The 18,897-nt window shown below is 42.5% G+C and overlaps 1 long non-coding RNA gene across 1 annotated transcript; it reads left to right on the top strand.

Moving 5' to 3' along the window:
• Positions 1-181: 181 nt before the first annotated feature.
• LOC130604946 (uncharacterized) lies at positions 182-18,836 on the top strand. Its single transcript, XR_008973568.1, has 3 exons — positions 182-706; positions 1,839-1,885; positions 18,701-18,836. It is a non-coding gene; the product is annotated as an uncharacterized LOC130604946 (long non-coding RNA).
• Positions 18,837-18,897: the final 61 nt, after the last annotated feature.

Here is an 18,897-nt window from a genome sequence, read left to right as displayed (position 1 = left end):
GACATAGGAAATGCTTCAGCTTGAGATGACAAAATTAAACACTTATTTACTTTTTATCTTCTGTGCAAGTGTTTGAAAAGGTCTTGCTACCTGACAGTAAACCGCATCAAACACCAGGTTAAATAATTTGGTACTACTGTACATTATCGTAAGATAACAACAGGTAGTAGTTGGCTGTTCTGAGAGTCCTTGGTTCAAGTTGAGCAATTAAGTTGCATCTTGTCAAGTTCAATGCAGTGTTGTTAGCAGACTTCTCTCTGCTGTTTTACATGAACGTAAGATTCTTTAGCTGTTCAGTGTGTAAGAAGGTTCCACCCTAACTTTCAAGGCCTTAGTTTTTGTTAGGGATTTGGGGTGGCACAACAACTTGGGACCCTTTTGTTTATGAAGGTGCTAATTTGTAGGGAAATATAAAAAGTGACTTTTTTCCAGGAGTGTGCTTCATTCTAAAATTTGTTAGGTGAAGACATCTGGAACTTCTTGGAAGTCTCTATTGCTGAGCTGTTCCCTTGGAGAGTAACATACACATTCTGATCTATTTCTAGTGCTTACTCATTTGATAATACTGTTTGTATTGCAGATAGCCTACCATCTTCATTTCTCCAGTAGTCCTGCAAGATAGGAGCAAGCAAGTGCTGGTAGAGAGGGCAAAGGGCTGAGAAAAATCCAGTTTTGAAAGACTAGCCAAAAGAGGGCTCTGAAACAGGTAGAAATAGATGATGGCTCATGAACTCGAGTTGCACTTTAGCAAAATCATAAGGAAGTCAGAGTGCACAAATTTTCTAGTAAGGTAGAGGAGAGCAGTTTCAGCTTGTGCTCAGTTTTGTATCTTTCAAGCTCATCACTTTAATTCTCAAAAGTGTTTTCAAAAGTCCTTTTGAGGAAGATAGCATTTTTTTCTTTCATGAGAAAGGGAAAAGGAAGGAGGCAAGCTTGAAATGGAGTTGTACATAAAACTGTCTTGTTAATCTTTGGGTTTTCTTTTGCTATCCCAAGTATCTGGTATGCAATCAGGTTTGAAATAGTCCTGAAGCACAATTCCTCATGCAGTCTCATCAGCAGGCCTTCTTTTCCCAAGACTTCTATGGATTTGCAGAATTCTTGCCTAAAAAGGCCATGTCTGGGTCATTGACTGATGTGACTTTCTAGGAGCCTACAGCAGCTCTTGAAGAATTTACCTATGTTAACCATACCAAGTTTTATTTGGCATGGGCAGATTAAGGGGACAGTGTTTAAGAATACTGACTTCTGGTTTTGTTCTGCCCAGGGGCAAAAAGTTCTGGGCAAGGAAGTGAAGTAATTCTAGATAGACTAGTATGACATCCTTCCATCTGTAGACAATGTATCTTTTCCAGTGCATTATAAAATCATTAACGAACAGGGAAGTTTGACACTGAGGTTATGGCTGATGCTCACCTGCAGTTTTCTGATTCCGGACAACAAAGGTTTTAAGTGTGTAAATGAATGGAAAGATTGGGTCACTGCTATTTAAGTTCCATTAATGAGTAATTACTTGTGTCATTAATATAAAAAGACTAGGCTAAGTGAACAAAAGATCTACTGTTTTGCTGCTTGTTTATAAAATGGGAGACATGCAATTGAGAACTTCACCTTGCAACAGAATTACTGTGTGTTGTTTAGTAAATACAGGTACAAGCATAAAATCTGAGTGTTCAGAGTCTTTCAACTTATTTAGGTTTCTTTGTAAAGGGAAGGTGTTCCTTCCCATCTTCACACACACGCACCCTCCTGGATTTGCATACAGCTCCTACCTTTCAGTGAATTGCAAAAGAAACTATGGACAAAACCATCACTGACCACACAATTCTTCTGAACAGGCTCATCTAGTATGCAGAATGAGGTGGAGGGATCTACAGGGAAAAAGGTATGTGGTTTTTGTATCTGTATTTTAAACCTATTATAATGATGCATTTGGAAAAACCATGAATTTTAAGAGTGCGTTAAGCCATACTGCAGTAAGCAATACTGTCTTGGCTTTTCATGGTTTAGAATATTTCATTTTCCAACTTCATGTGATTCTTGATTGTAACTGATATTTTTGGCTTGTCCTTTTTAATGGAAAGACAATGTAAGTACATACAACACAACAGTTGTATATACTTACACATAGTTACAGTCTGAACTTCTCCATCAAAGTATGCCAATTCTACAGCTTGAGCCGATGGAGCTCAAATTAGCCAAGGCTAGCAGTTACCCCTAAGGTATGCTGCTCTTAAAAGTCTGGGAGAATTTTTTTGTGTGTTTTGTCTGAGCTGCTTTGAGAGCAGCAAAATATGATCTAGTGTTTCCTCAATTTTATGTTCACTCATAGTTGGATTCATTTGCTTCTGTACCTCTGTCTCTTCTGATACAATTTCACAGACATACACCTCCCTCACGCCTACTCTTCTGATTAAGTTGTACCCACTTTGCTAACCTTACTTTTCCATGGAACCTATCTAATTTAATCTTCCCCCTCATTCCCTGCATTGAAACCTGTACACGTCTCTGTCTGTATCAGACTTCGCCCCTGCATGTCTTGGCATAGCAACTGTGGTGGCAGTGTTTGTTGCACTTGCAACTTGCATCTGTTCCTGGATGCATGACCATCAGTCACTGCTGGAAAATTCTCACTCTGCTTCTGCTGCTCAGGCTGGAGCATGCCAGGTACAGGGGGTCTTGAAGAATACATCTGCCCAACTCGTACTAATTAGTTGTTTTGGAATATATTAGGGAGTGCAGCATACATGTGTATCTATGCTGTCAAAGCTGATACTGCTGGTCTTCCTTGCCCACCGTGAACTACACTGGCTGTTCCTCTACCACGTAAAGTAGAGATGGAGCCTGTTCAGTGCCTTTTTACATTCGATTTCTTGATCCTATGGTAGAGTCATTGTAGGAGTCAGATGGAGCTTGTCTAGGTGTTCCTGTCACGACAAGGAAATGGGATGTCAGAAGGTTACTGAAATGCTGGATTTTCTGTGATGCTGTTTTGTGTGAACCTCCAGAGGGAACACTGGAAAACTTACTACAAAGCACAGCAGAACCTCAAGCCTGAGCTCCTGCGTGAGCTGAGGAATTCAAGTTAGTAAGTAAGCTTGCAAATAATGCTGACGTGCATTGACAATTGTCATTACAGACATAAGACCCCGAGATTACTTAATGAGTGGTATTTTTTTCACAAGAAGTTTGATGCCCAGCATAAAGTCTTCAACAGAATCTTGAATTACGCAGTAAAGTATGGATGTGATGATTTTGAAGTAAGGTTGCATGAAAGAGTCCCTAAAAACTAGCAAGACAGACTTCCAGCATTTTGTTCTGCTCGCTGAAGGATTTCTGTTCTCTGAAAAAGCGTTCATTATGAAGTAACTTCTAACATGTTAAGAAAGGTTGGAGCTTGGTATGATTGTCATAAACAAAATGGTCTAGGGAACATTCAGAATATTTGCTATAGCTGTGGCGTACTGGCTTGCTTGACAGACAAACCAAAGTGTTTTCTTTGCCAATTTTTGCATCCATATGACTCCCAGAGATTACATGATACAGGTGTTTTTTTCAGTTACTTTCCACAAATTTGACTTTTAAGGCCGCTTTCATAAACCGTTTGGTGCAATGACTGTTGTGAAATCAAGTTTCAGACAGCATTGCATTGCATCGCATCACATCACACTGGCTATTCTCCTATATGTTTTTCTCCAATCTAAGCAACATTTTCACAGTATCACAGTATGCTAGAGATTGGAAGGGACCTCGAGAGATCATGTAGTCCAATCCCCCTGCCGGAGCAGGAACACCTAGATAATGTTACACAGGAATGTGTCCAGGCGGGTTTTGAATGTCTCCAGGGAAGGAGACTCCACAACCTCCCTGGGCAGCCTGTTCCAGTGTTCCGTCACCCTCACTGAGAAGAAGTTTCTTCTCAAGTTTAAGTGGAACCTCTTGTGTTCCAGTTTGTACCCATTACCCCTTGTCCTATCATTGTTTGCCACTGAGTAGAGCCTGGCTCCATCCTCGGGACACTCCCCCTTTATATATTTATAGACACTGATAAGGTCACCCCTCAGTCTCCTCCAAACTATAGAGACCCAGCTCCCTCAGTCTTTCCTCATAAGGGAGATGCTCCACTCCCTTAATCATCTTCGTTGTCCTGCGCTGGACTCTCTCCAGCAGCTCCCTGTCCTTCTTGAACTGAGAGGCCCAGAACTGGACACAATATTCCAGATGGGGTCTCACCAGGGCAGAGTAGAGGGGAAGGAGGACCTCTATCGACCTACTAACCACCACCCGTCTAATCCACCCCAGGATGCCAGTGGCCTTCTTAGCCACAAGGGCAGTGTTGGCTCATGGTCATCCTGTCCTGCACTAGGACCCCCAGGTCCCTCTCCCCTACACTGCTTTCTAACAGGTCGTTCCCCAACCTATACTGGAACCTGGGGTTGTTCCTGCCCACATGCAGGACTCTACACTTTCCCTTGTTATATTTCATCAAGTTACTCCCTGCCCAACTCTCCAGCCTGTCCAGGTCTCGCTGGATGGCAGCACAGCCTTCTGGCGTGTCAGCCACTCCTCCCAGCTTAGTGTCATCAGCAAACTTGCTGATAGTACACTCAATTCCCTCATCTAAATCATTGATGAATATATTAAATAATACCGGTCCCAGTACTGACCCTTGAGGCACTCCACTAGTTACAGGCCTCCAACTAGACTCAGCCCCATAGACTACAACTCTCTGGCTTCTCTCCTTCAGCCAGTTCGCAGTCCACCTCACTACCTGATCATCCAGTCCACACTTCCTCAATTTAGCTGTGAGGATGCTGTGGGAGACTGTGTCAAATGCTTTGCTGAGGTCAAGGTAGACCACATCCACCGCTCTGCCATCATCCATCCACCGTGTTATTTCCTCATAAAAGGCTAAGAGATTGGTCAAGCATGATTTCCCCTTGGTGAAGCCATGTTGACTGCCCCTCATAACCCTCTTATCCTTGATATGCCTTAAGATGGCACCAAGGATAATACCCTCGTTACTAATAGACTGGGGTGGGATGGGAAACAGCTTTCAAATATGTGGTTCTTCACTAGATGTGGGAAGTGTTGATGTATGAATGAAGTGATTGCCTGTACTTAATGTACATATGTGAGCCAACTGCAGAATCTTGCTCTTTGCCAGTTGGTTAAAAAGGGAGAGGTAAATGTGACTCTCTGATCCAGAGTATAAATCAGTGTGATGCTGCATGCTGGAGGGACTTTTGTCTCACCAGTAGTAGCTGGAGTAGACTTCTGCTGGCCCTGGCCTGCAGTGTTGGCTTTCCCTCTGGCCTCTGCACTTTAAACTGCAGCCTTCCCTGTGCTCCCCTCCCAGGTGTGCCCCTTGAAACTGGTGAGGCTTTCCAAAGCCTCCCAGAAGCCTGGTTAAGACATCCAGCACACCACTGGGTGAGGAGCGCCTCTTCTTTATCCAGTTGTGTGCACTCCTAATGCAAGCCCCAGACCAAATGCTCTGGAAGTTATAAGTTGCTTTATGTTCAGGCAACAAATATTTGATGAATTGTGAGTAAGTGGGGGAGTGAATGAATGGACTTGATCTGTTTATCCCAAGACTGTATCTGATGAGTCTCGAGTCAATTACTGTGTCCCCTCTTGATAGCGATAGTTGTTAGAGGAGACAGTTCGGCCACCATAATATCTAAGTGTTCCTTTCCACTGATAGATGAATTTTTCTTTGCTTTATTAGCAATCATCTTCACTGAGCTAATAAACTGATTCAATGAGCTGTGTAAGTTGCCCCTCCTGCCCTGTTTCCTCTGTTGGCTTGTGTTTCTCAATGAAGAATGCCAGCTTTGACCGGTCCTAATGTACCAGTTTTTAATGTTAAGACCATACGTGACACAAGCCTTTGAATAGGCTAACTGGAGTGGGCTGGGCTGGGCTGGGCTGAGCCACAGTAGGGTGACAAGGGTCTGAGGTGACTTATTTCCAGCCTTTTCCTGGGTAACACTGGAAATAGTGACCTTCAATCCCTGCCTGTCGTCCTGAACAGTAGAACAGAACTGTGTTCAGATACAGTGATTTTGCTTTGAAAGCCGTATGTTTTTGTCTCTGAAGTCTAAGTCTCCAAGGATCTGCAGATCTTAAGCCCAGCTGATAAAAGGAATGGAACTGGCCATTTATTATTTTAGCTAATAAAAGAGGATATTGTATATTAGCTTTTTCACATTCCGAGGCACGAGCAGCAGAATGAAGGTTAAAGGCATCTGATATTCACAATTAAAGAATGGAGCCTTTGTTTTTCACACAGTATGCAGCTGAGACAGAAGGAATATGCCAGGAAATGAAAACCAGGTGGCTTGGGTTTGAATTTTAAGACCAAAGAAATGACCTTCAAACCAAGACTATTTCCTCATTTAATAAAAATAAGTTAAATGTATACAAAGATATTTAATTCTTCTCTACATGACTTTGCAGATATCTCTGTACATGTATTCACAGAAAAAACATGATGATGAATCGATTTGTCTTAAACCCCCTGCTGGGGTACAGGTAGAGGTTTCTGTAACACTGGGTTCGAATCTAATGTGACAAGATTGGAAGGTACATCATATTCAGTGAGAGCAGGCAGAAGTTTTTGTCTCACTGACATGTATATTAGACATTCAGCTGCACGGCTGCACGCAAACATTACTGTTAATACTGCAGTAATCATGCTACCAGTTACATGATGCTACCACTCTTGTGTCAGCAACTAAAAAAACCCCCAACTTCACCTTGACATCTAAAAAAGAAGTAAAATCAAGGACATAATTGTTTCTTTTCCTTCCCTGTTCATGATGATATTTATTGTAAAAGATGTAACCATAGTAACATGTAAGGCATCTCTAAAATAAAATTGTAAGTTGCCATTTAACACGACTACCATTTTGTTTCAGGTACAGCTTTCATTTAAAGCTTAGAAAACTAGAGACAGCACACCTTGCACATCAGCCTGGTTTTGTTCTCCTGAAAAGGGTGAACGTGACTTTGTAGTGACAAGCTGTAGGGTCATTTTGTTACCCACACAGCAGTACAACTGTACCTGCTATTAGAGCTCCACACAACTGTTGCCTCCTGCAGCAGCAGCCTGTATATCATAGGCTGTGTTGTTTGCCCAGATGATGCTGGAGAATCATATTGGACCACAAGTGTGAAACTACTTCTCCAGCTGACTGGGGTCTGCGGCACAGGCCCCACTGCCGTATGCTTTTCTGTGGCAAGCGATTCATTTGCATGCTGTGACTCAAGAAGCATTCTCAGGTGGTAAGAGAGAAGCCTCTCTTGCAGCATCCTCTTAGAAACTGAGCTTCCTGCTTAGCAGCTAAATTACAACTAGAGGTCCTTGTTGATATGGGTGTGTTTGCCTGTGTGATCTAGCGCATTGTCAAACATGTTCGGCAGCTTGTTGGTGTTAAGGCAAAGTGTAACTTTTTCAAGTAGTTGATTCAAAGCCTGGTTTATCTTAATGTGGTAGCATGTTTCCACCAACAGTTTTTCTTCTCTGTCCTTACACTGTGCTTCAGGATGTTGTCTGGAACTTTCTGACATCTGCACACAGGCCTTAGTACAGAAGCTGACTAAGGTTCATGCAAGAAACTCAACTTCCCCTAAGCTTTTTGCTGATTCTAATCTGGTATTGTACAGCAGATTTGAATGAGCTTCTCGACTTTCTAAGTTTAACGAACACGTCCATCTTTGTTCAAAATGCTTCCCTGCTAATCATCACCGCCCTTTGATTTTGTTGTTTTGGTGTAACATTGTAGTTGAATGTTCCTGCAGAGTTTACAGGAACAAAGATGTTTAATTACCAAATGCTGGCATATCATTTGCTCACTATTTTTAGGAAGTTACAATTAGGAATTGCATAAGTCTTTGCATGGCTTATATATTAAGATCTTTCTCTGAATTACTGCCTGAAGATGGGAGAAAAACTTACCAGTATTAATATGCATCCTTTCTAGTATTAACATTTATTTACTTGCCCATGTGCAAGTGAAAATGCATATCTGCTCCTGGGTGCAGCTTGGGTTTCTCTTATGGCCAGTTATAGTTTCTTTCTATACTATTTTGTACGGAGGTAATTCTTGGTGTTTCAGTCATTGGAGATGGGCCTGCAGTACAAAGTTATTACATTTTCCTGTGTTGGCTATTCGCTTGGTGTTAGAAATGCAAGTCTGCTGTTCATGACAGTTTGTCAGCTGCCAGCCCTACATCCTCCATGCTGATGTAATGCTGTGTACCACAGTCATACACCCTTCAAAAGTCTTTATTTTTCAGGCAGTGTGGGATATGCAGTGATTTAAAACCAAACAAAACACCCAAAAAGTCCCCCCACCAAAAGAAAACACACAATCCAGCCACCACCACGTTTGCATTTTAGCTTGTTTGACTTGTGGTTGGGTTGCATCCATTTTGACTGGGCTATTTTTAATCACTTTCCACGCAAGGCTGAAAAAGCTTTCTCCAATGTTAGAGAAGAGGCCTCGGGTAAGAGTCTTTGCGAGCACTGCTCTGAGGGATGTCTATGTGATACAGATACTGCCATCTGGGAGATGTTTTGAGGCTTCCTGTGCAGTTCAGCTATCAAAGAACTTCCTAACACGTCTGTTAAAGGTTTTACCTCTGTTCTTGCTTCCTTTGGATTTCTCAGGGCCTGCTTGTTACCTGCCTCTGGAGTTCTGCTGCTATGGATAGTGATATTTTCCTTTTCCCCAAAGGAATTAATACGTATTGATTGCAATACTTCTGTTACCATTGCTTTTATTTTTACCTTTTTATTTCAACTATGTTTAATGTGTTTATTGTCTGTATTGTTCTACTCATATTGTTATCCTCTTTAACTGGATCATTTTCTTGTTATACCGCATCCATATTTAAAGCCAGCCCAAAACTTCAAGTATCCTAATCAAGGCAGTAGTCCTGGACTTTGCTTTAAGTACCCACTACTACTATGTTTAGCTCAAGTGTTTTCTTGTTTAACCCCAAAAATATTTCCTGAGAATGGAGAGTTAAGGTCTGGGTCCTTGATCCAGTGTTATGTAGAATAAGGGTCTTAACAAGCACAGCTTTGCTTTGCTGTTTTGATTTAGGGTTAAAATGTGGAATTGTCTTGTCAAAACTTTGATTTATGTGCTTGAAATCAGGCAAACATGGGTGTGAAGATAGATCAAGTGTGTAATGATTAAAGCAGGGTATTGAGACTTCCTTCTCTGGCAAAAGATTTGCTCCATGACTCCATGGCTAAACTTTTCTGGAAAACGGGAATTGTGACACCTAGGATCAACTCTTGGAAACCAGGAGGAGGGTACTCAAAGGGATCTTACAATAAATTAGAGGACAGTTGTTAGCTTCTTCCAAGAAGTGCTGTCAGAATAGAAGAGGCAATAGCTAAAGCATTGGTCCCAGAAAGAGGAGGAAAAGGTATTTGGCAAGCAAATAATTAATTTTATCCGCTGTTCTCTTGCACTTTATCTGTGTAAATCTTGTATGTAGTTATTATGTGAAGTTCTCTGTTTCATTTCAACTGCCATGTATCCCCGAAAGTTGACACTTAACCCCAGTTTCTGCAAGGATGTGTCTGTGGGAAGAAGGCATATATACTGGGGAAACAATGGGCTTTTAGTGCTACTTTTAGGGCCTGCAGGAAGGAGTGCCAGGGTCTGGCCTCTGAGGAAACCAGGAGATGTAGGTCTGCAAGTCACAGCTGAGCCGGTAAATTCACTCTAAATCCTGTGAGAGTCACTTGAGGCCACCCAGCAGCCTGGGCTTGAGCTCCTGGGCTGTGCGCTGTGCCAGCGATGCTCGCAATCCCCTCCTCTTCCTTCTCCCAAAGATAAAGTGGATTGATCTGTTTTATTCCCCCTCATATTCGAGTGTAAGAATATTGCAATTTAGTAGCTGTTGAAAATTTAAACATTTACTTGAAGCTGGGATAAATTATTGCAAAGCATGTTTAGAGTGCGGATTGTCTCCAGCAGTCTATCTACAGGAAGACATCCGAGAGCCCAGCTGCTGCCATTTACTGTGGCAGAACAATGCTTTCCATCCTTCAGGAGGTAGGTTCCCTTTCCTTTCCAGGGCTTGACTGTGTCTCATCACTGCAGTAAGAATGCTTCTTGGTGTTTCTTTTCTCGTATCAGCTAAACTTGGTTGCTGGAGTGAACTCGGGCCATCTGTCCTGATGCTGGAAAGGAAGAGTACAGCCTGCTGTCAGCTATCTTAAGCCGCTAGCAAATCAGCAGTGTGACATGAAGGACTTAGTAAGCAGTCTCACGCTGAATTGCAGACTGTCGTGATTAAAACTGATCTGCCCTACTTGGCATACTGGTTCAAGATGTTGCTGTTTAGTGGGAGCACTCTAGTAATACAGGCATAGCTTTTCCTGCCTCTCTGACTGCATCCTCCTCCCCACTTCCACCTAAGTGGGTTTGAATCCATAACGTACTGTTTAGAAAACTGGTTTCCTGCACAGTCAACACAAAGTCATGGAATCGTTTAAATACTGTACTGAAATGTGTTGTTTCCTGCGCTAAAGGAACTGCAAAACCCACCAGGAAGCGCTGCATGATAGGGGTGTGATTTGCAATGTTATTTATTGTAAGTATGAGTTACTAATGATGTGGCTGGTCAGCAGAGTTATGATGTTAATGCATTATTAAATCATTAGTACTGGTATACAAGAATAAATGTTTTTAATGCAAAGTAAGCAGTCAAAGAAGTCATACTGATACATTCACACAGTTTTGTTTTGAGAGAGAGTGGAATGAGCTCTCACGTTGCCATTCAACGAAGGTGTAGGCTTAACATTTCTGAACTCCAGCATTCATCTCCTGTACCCAAATAATGCCTGCTTATGGCACTGTTTTTCTACCAGCAAGGTGGTTTTGTGTTCTCACTGTGCTCTGGGGTTTAGGAAATTAGAGGGGAGTAAGGCATCTGTGCCATAATGTGCCAAATGAGCTTAGAAGCTCATTTTTGACCCACTTTTTTCTTGCAGCTGTGTCTGTGATTATGTCTGGAGATGTTAATAGTGACATTATTTGGAGCACAGCCATTGACCCAATCTGATCTTGCAAGAGAATTGGGGAAGACATCTGCACTCATGCCGAAGCTCACAAATGTCCTTGAGGCATCATGCAAATGCAGGGTCCATCTGTATGGGCTGAATCCATAGATTTTCCTCTTGCCACCAGGCACATGTGCTGAGCATTATTTATTCCATCCATTGCCAAGTCAAAATATTGTGCAGAACGCATGTGGTTTTGGCATTGTATATTCTTAACTATCGTATTCTGCATACATATAGGATACTTCATTATAAAAACATACAGCAGATATTCACATTGTATAAGCTTTAAAAGGCTTCTACAGTGAAAGACAAATCCATTTAAAAGGGATTTGGACAGTCTGCAACAGTTACTCAATCTTGAAGTCATGATTTTCCTCTCAGATACCTTGTTCCAACTCACATAAATAGAGGGCAGGCTCCTCATTTCTTTGAGGGAAAGAAGGGTCGAGTTGGAAATGCTTCATATTTTAGTCAGTTGGATCATTTTTTGTTTGTTTATTGAAGACTCTCAGCAGTTCTTAGCCCCAGAGGTTTTGGTAAAGAACATGGAAGATGAACTGATGTTGATGTTTAAGTCAGAGCAAGGTTGTCTGCTCTCCAAAAACCCAGTACAAATAAAACCAGCCAACCACAGGATCTTTCTGTTCGTGACACTTTCTGCTTGGCCTTCACCAGTGTCAGTACGTGCTGTGGACTTTCCCAGGATGCATTGTGCAGGCAGTGTGGCCATCAGCAGGTCGCTATAACTTCAGTCACTATAGGGCTATAAGAGACACTCCTGATCTAAAGAAGTTTCTTGTTTCCCTCCCAGGAACACAATGAGCCCATGTCAAAACAATCAGTTGTTCATTCTGAAGAATGTGTGTACTTATTAAAACAAATTAACCTCCTAGAGAAATGGAACTTCCATCAAAATCTCACAAAATTCTCCTTCCATTACCTTGTTTGGAAATGAAAAGGGGTTGAAGTAGGGAATGCTTTGTTTTCTTTTTCTTTAGAAATATCCTTATTTGGCATCTGTAAAGCATTTACATTCCCTAGTTCTGGATCAAAGTCCTTTCATGGCTCATGTTACTTATTTCCTTCTTTAACTGAAGCACAGAAAGAAAAATGGATTTTTCCTCCTGAGGCTTACAGTATAAACCATTGTGAAAAGTCAAATCCCGCTTTTTAGCAAGGAAGTAGCAAGAATGAAGAATAAAACATCTCAAAATGTGTAATCTGAAGAAACACCACCACCACCCACTTCAGAGTGAATGCTGTCAGTAAAGGCAAGTTTGTGTAGCAGTTAACGAAGTGTTTAGTAAAACCAAACTAAGATAACTGTGCTGCTGGATTTCCTTCGTTCCTCATAAGCCAAAGGTTTGTTGCTACTCACGGGAGGAACTTTGTCCTCTTCAGCCTGTGTAGTGGCTAGTGCAGTTGGCCAAGTACTGGGATACAAAATGCAGTTGGATCAGGTACCAGAAACATAACAAAACACTTGTATTGCACAAGTGGCAGGATGAAATCTGGGTTTGGCAGAATTCTTTTCTGATAGAAGAAAAGGACTCCCGTGAATCAGCCATGACATCTGATCTTGTTTTAAATTTGCAGGAGTTTGTAGATAGTTTTGTTTCTGAATGCAGAACAAGCTCTTTTCAAGTCTGCCACTCCCACTGATTCTGTGCCCCAAAGAGCTCTGTGTTTCTGCTTATTTTCAGAGCTCTGCTGACCTATTCCTCTGTCTTTCTGCCTTTTGTAGACACATGAAGGTGGGCCCCAGCACGCCCTTCAGTTTGCAGACAAGCTTTTAGGCTGTGGCCTGTAATCATGAGTGTTGGCACTCTGATGTTTCTCAGTATTGCTACAGCAAAAGAGTATATAATGGCTCCTTCTGATTTGTCTTCTAGGAAGAATTTGGACATCTATTAGTTTTTAGCATGGCTTCTGATGATCCAACTAGTTTGAGGTAAGCTGGTACGGTAATATATACATCTTTGTTCCTGTAGCTTTGTTCTCCTGAAAACAAATTGTAAATTTTCATCTGCTTTAGTGTATTCCTATATTTTAATTGGTTTACTTCACACACCTTCGTTCTGCAAAGTTCTAGTCTAGTGCTCCCCTTTTGTAAGGGAACATACAGTATTGCATAGCGGGTTTTAGATTTACCCATAAGGCACCATGAACCACAGGCTATTTAGGCTGATTTGTTTCCATTAGCTTTCATCCAGCAGATCTGAACTTAATGCAGACTTGGAGCATTTCTCCAGAAATAATGTTACTGACACCCTCTGTCACATGGTTCCCCCTCAGAGCTCTTTGCCACATAACTTTTGTAATGGAAGAGAAAAACCTGCCTTTGGATTATGAGCTAAACCCTAACATCAGTGAGAAAGCTACCACGGTGCTGCTCCCTCCTTGGTGGCAACTGCATGTTAGCCACTGTGTGCTTCCACAGCTCTTCTAATTAAATATAACTTCAGGGATGTGACTTGAAAAGGGAAATGTCTTGCTGGATTTTGGGCATTGGGGAAAATATAGTTGAATCTGGAGAAGGAGTTTGCTAGCAGAACAGTCCCAAATCTTACTTGGGTCTTACAGTTGGCATTGGACTCATTAGGTCCTGGCAGAGATTCAGGCACAGGCCCTTTTTTCCTCTTTGCATGCTGAGAATGGATTGATAAGGATTCCTGCCTAATTTATCCCACGCAATGCTCCTCAGTTCCAAGACAGCAACCTTGGGTAATTGACCTGGTCTTTTCTTTCCAAACTTATTTTATTTTGCCAGATAGATTTCAACATTGCTGGCATGCATCTATTGGTGTCCCATCAGCTGTACCTAGTACCAGGCAGAAGTGAAGACTGTGCAGGTAGTGAGAAGTGAAAAGACCAAGGACATGAAATCTTCTTGTATTGAAGCAGTGATGATGCTGTAATGCAACTGAGATTAAACTTTGGTATTTTATATTAGTGGGACAGTTCAATGAATATTATCTTGAGCATGAAAGTAAAAAAGAGACTTCAAAGCTAGGGATTACAAATAACTAATTGCTAATAGGTTATTTAGGTGAAATGAATGTATAAGAGGGGTTAATGTAGTGTCCATTCAAACTATCAATGATATCTTTCTAATGAGTAGGACTTACTAGATAAATACAACTTGGACAATTACCTGATGTTGCCCTCAGAGGGGTACACAGGATGTTTCAATGTAACAGGAATCCTACCCCCTGGAGACCATTTGCTGAATTCTTTAAAGGTCAGGCATACTTGCAAGTCAGTGGAAAAATGAGGATTTAGATTAAAAAAGAATACCTCAAAGCTGGTGAATCACTTCAGACCGCATGTACTTGAAGATACTGCTTTTAAAGTCCGAAATCACTGTTGTCCTGAGTTGGGAGGGTGAGGGGGTAGAACTGAAATACTTCAAACTCATATATACTTATACAATGCACAAGGAAGCCCTAATCATACTTTTCTTATGGCTCCTATTTTCTTTCAATGTTTCCCCTAGAAGATTAATGACAGAAGATTTAAGATTAATGATACAGGAGACTTAAGGTATTTTATATACCCATAAATGGAATAGGGCTGAGAACAGAAAATTTAAATACTGAACTTCCCTCTTGCTGACTTAGTTTTTCTTCCCCTTCATTTCTTTTTCTTGTTTTTGCAGTACCTTAGCACCAGTTGGTATAGAGTGTCTGGTTTTGGAATGGAGTCCAGACTCTACAGCCAGCAGTTCTGTAATGGGGTGAAGTGTTCAGTGGAGTGGTGGGGTTGTTGTATGTTGGGTTTTTTTAGGTTGTGGGGTTTTTTTATCTGTTGGAAAACTTAAAGCAGACTCGAATAGCTTGGTATTTTCCAGGAAAGAAGCATAGCAGATAAAAGTAAAAACACCAAACAAGCAGCAAAATGACCCAGATCTCTCTGGCCCTCTTTATGTGATACAAGGCAGAAAAAAAGCATAGGCTTCTTCTTCCCCTTCATCCTGTCCTCACTGCATCATGTGAAACCTTGTCCAAAGCCCATGAAAATCGCCGTGTCTTTCTACTGACTTACCTGGTTTCTAGACTGAGCACTGGACTATGTGACAAATTGCTGAAGATTTTGTTGCAGTCTCTTGTCAGGGATGGCAAAGATAGGTGTTTGCACAGGCCACCGACACACTGCTTACAGAGCTGAAGGGAGCCTGATTCTTACCACTGCCAACGAAATCTTCCTCTTTTGCAGAGATGCATTTCTAGGCTGTTGTAACTAGAAAGGAATTAACTCGGCTTAGCCTGCCCAGTTGTCATCTGCCTTAACACCTCCCTTTTCTTCAAAACCTGGTATTAATTACATGGACATCTGCAAGAGAGGTGCTAGCTAATACCACCTGTAAGAACACCTTAACATATGGGGGGGTGTTTATTCCTTTTCTGTTAGCACAGCAGAAGGCTGCAGTAGTTATGATTTCAGCTTCAGTTTCCAATGGTATCGTATGCCTGAGCCTCTGTGCATTAACTGCAGGGCTGCAGATGTATAATCAAAAAGTATTTGAATGGAGAGGTGGCCTGTGTCTGGATAAGAGGAAGTGCTGTTAAGGTCTCCTCCCCTCTTTGTCCTTATTGGTGGATGGATTCATGTTGTTTGATTCCTCCCTTACCTCCCAACTCTTAAACAAGTAGATCTAGGAGGAAAAATAAATAAAAAGAATCTCCCTTGGGGGAAAAAATAATACAATAAATTCCTCCTTCTGAAAGTAAATCATTCTAAAACAGAAGGGAGGACTTGAACAGGGCAATGACAGGCAGCTTGAAGCACTTTCTGAGGTGACCACCTGCTTTTCACCTCCTAACCACCCTGTGTGCCGTAGCGGTGCAGGAGGGAAAAGATGGTGACAGCAATAATTAGTTACTATCTCTGGTGTTTTGCTTGCCCAGTCTCCTGCTGTGGCTTGTGTTTGCCCTTCTATTTCAAATTCACACAGCTCTGTATGGTTTTGCTTGTTTCCACCACTGCCGTCTCATAATGATGCTTATACATCACTCTAATCTGGCTCCCACTGAGTCTGTAAGGGGGAAAGAAAGCACAGCAGGGTGGTTTTGTGTTGCTGTTAGAGGGTAGGCAACAGGTAGATACCAGTGGCATGCTGGACATCTGAAGTCATCAGATATGGGTAGAGATGATAAATGTAACTTCTGCTATCAGCCCTGTCTTCCACCCATGCTCAACAGTGGCAAATAAACACTATTCAGGAGTACGCTGACTGCATTTACTTTAGCTTTCTTCACGAGGCAGGAGCCAAACGCATGTCTAGGAACAATTGCACCCTCCATCTGTGAGTGATCATCCTGCTTAAATACAGCAGCAGACCTGACTTTGGATAGCAAAACAGAGCCTTTCCCCCTGCCTCTGCTGCTCAGCTGTGCAGGCAGAGCAGGAGCAGGGAGGTGGTGCAGACGTTTGGCTGCCTTCTAGTGACCACATCCTGTTAGGCTGCGGAAACATCAAGCTAATGCTGAGATCTGTCTGAGATGTAGGAGTGCTTGTGGGGATCCAGCAGATAATTTGCAGACATGTTTGTAGTGGTGCAGGGAGAACTCCTGACCCTGCTCCTGCCCTTGGTCTGTTCACCCACTTCCCCCCCATCCTGGTTCTCTGTAGCATTTAACTACAGTGCAAATGGATTTATTTCAGTGAGGTTTCTTTCTTTCCCTCTGCTGCAGCTCCCAGATGTTGTTTTCCTGATACTGCATGGGAAGACTTAACACTGAATCTGTGTTGGCTGAGTAATGCCCAGAGCAGCAGCCTTTACCTGAGATCTTTCCCCAGCCGTGTCAGGGCGCTGCACCTCGCAGGGCAGGAGATTTTCCTTGTACAAGCAGGAAACCAGGCACTGTGAGACCAGGAACACTGGCACGAGAGAGAATTGATAGTGAGTTTCTCAAGCCCTAAGTCAGTGCCCAAACCTGGACTTGCAATATTACACCACGTGAAAATGGCATGTGAGAGCTTAACAAAGGGCAGATCGCTTATGATGATGCCTAAGTTCTGTTGAAATCACGTGCTTAAATCTAAGTGTGCCTGGGAGTTTTGCTTAGCCCAAGTGGGTATGAGAATGCTAAATGCTGACACAAAGTCTGGATGGGGAAGTGGCTCATGCACCTAAAACTGCTAATAGTAAATGGCGTTCATCCAGTTTCAGATGGAAGTGGAGGAACCTTGGTTTTGGCAGAGGCCTGTTACAGTGGGCTCGTGTCCTACAGAGCCCCATTGTGTTGTGGCCAGAAGATCATGAAATCTCAGCATGGGCAACTGCAAATTATTTGGGGCAGTTCTGGTCCTCCTTGCTGTTCGTCAGAAATTGCTTAAGTGCTAAAGTTCAAGGCTTCATTTTTCCAGTTTTCTTTTAAAACTATGTAAAGGGGGAGTGGTGTTTGTGTTTCATAGAAGAGTTCCACCTGGATGCACAGAATCCTCTTAGGATCAGGCACGGGTCAGTAAGGAACAAATGCACCGGCCATCGTTAAGAGAGTTTCTTTCCACTTCCCTGTCAGAGGCCCAGTGTAGCGCTGTGGGTTTTTCCTTTCCAAAACCAGCTTTAATTCAAGATGATGATATCTGGCAAGCTCAAGTGTATTTTCTTTAAAGCTCTTGCACACTTGTTTTGAAGGTATTTGTTATTGTCTCAGTTGGGGAAGTCAACATAATGCTGCAGGTCTGAGTTGCAGGTGTGACCATTACTTGAAATACTAGCTCTGGATCCTGTCTTTGTGCCTCTTCTTCCCTGGAAAGCCAGTTAAGCATACCGCATCATTTCACATGAAAATGTGCTATGAAATTACTGTCAATGTACCAGCCAGGGCTAAGGGGTTGTGCAGTAAAACAGCTCAGAAGAGAGAGTTAATTCTGCATGGTATGTCAGAAGCCTGTAACAGTGTTTTTTGTGCTGTTTTGTGAAGAGGAGAGAAGGACGTTGTACTTTGAGAGAACTAGTGGACTCCTTTACTGTGGTGGTAATGACTGCAGCAGTGTGACTAATCCTGGCAGTTCATGCAAAGGGCACTTTAATGAATAGTGTAAATACAGTTGTAAGGACCTCTCTAAACCGAGTGCTGCCTTGTTAATATGGGATGTGAACACTTTCTATTGTCCTGCGTGCCCCGGGGGGACCTTCCCAAGCAGCAGCATCGTAGGGTGTTGGTCCTCCTAGGCACCGTTCTGTGCACAAGACTGCTTGTGGGGAACAGAAACTTCAGAAAGGTATTTCAGTACTAGCTCCCATCTAGCCCAGTGTTTTACTCCCAAGGAACTGGGCTCCTACTGCACCAGCAGATTTCTATGCAGATGGCATACCACCAGCTTAGATTCCCAACAGGAGGTTGCTGGGGGTCCCAAAGAAGGTACAAGATTTTTACCAGATTCTCAGATTGGAGCACAGAGCAAATCTAAAAAAAAAAAAAAACCAACAAAAACATTTTCCTGATGTATCCACCAAGTTTAACTGTAGGTGAAATGCTACGGCACATGCTAAGTCCTCAGAAATAAGCATTTACAATGAAAAATCACAAACCGGACCTTTCCTTACAGTGCTGAAATTTGCCTGCATTTTCTTCCCTTTTTTCCTCTTGCTCTCAGCTGGAAGCTGACTTCTGCTTACTGCTGAGCTCTGTGTGCTGAGCCTGTGTTTCAACAGAGCCTGGAAGCCTGCTGTCAAAGCGGAATTTTTGGACTGAACCAGTGGGACACAGAAAGGCTCCTGTCCACAGCGCACGGCAGCAGTGCATGGTTCCACACACAGAGCAAACCTGCTGATGCCAGCGTAATGCTGCTAG

Source organism: Pezoporus wallicus, unplaced genomic scaffold (assembly GCF_028554395.1).
Source record: "Pezoporus wallicus isolate ANWC-B61680 ecotype Strahan unplaced genomic scaffold, APGP_CSIRO_Pwel_v1 contig_4710, whole genome shotgun sequence".
NCBI lineage: Eukaryota > Metazoa > Chordata > Aves > Psittaciformes > Psittacidae > Pezoporus > Pezoporus wallicus.
The sequence above is the reverse complement of the archived record's forward strand: the minus strand, read 5'-3'. Positions and strand labels throughout refer to the sequence as shown.